Consider the following 254-nt stretch of genomic DNA (forward strand, 5'->3'; position numbering starts at 1 on the left):
GGTGGATGGATGGATGGATGGATGGTGGATGGATGGATGGATGGGGGGTGGATGGATGGATGGATCGTGGATGGATGGGTGGTGGATGGATGGATGGTGGATGGATGGGTGGTGGATGGATGGATGAATGGTGGATGGATGGATGGATGGATGGTGGATGGACGGTGGATGGATGGATGGATGGATGGTGGATGGATGGATGATGGATGGGTGGATGGATGGTGGATGGATGGATGGATGGATGGATGGTGGAT

The sequence above is a fragment of the Neomonachus schauinslandi genome, chromosome 10, assembly GCF_002201575.2.
Source record: "Neomonachus schauinslandi chromosome 10, ASM220157v2, whole genome shotgun sequence".
Lineage (NCBI taxonomy): Eukaryota > Metazoa > Chordata > Mammalia > Carnivora > Phocidae > Neomonachus > Neomonachus schauinslandi.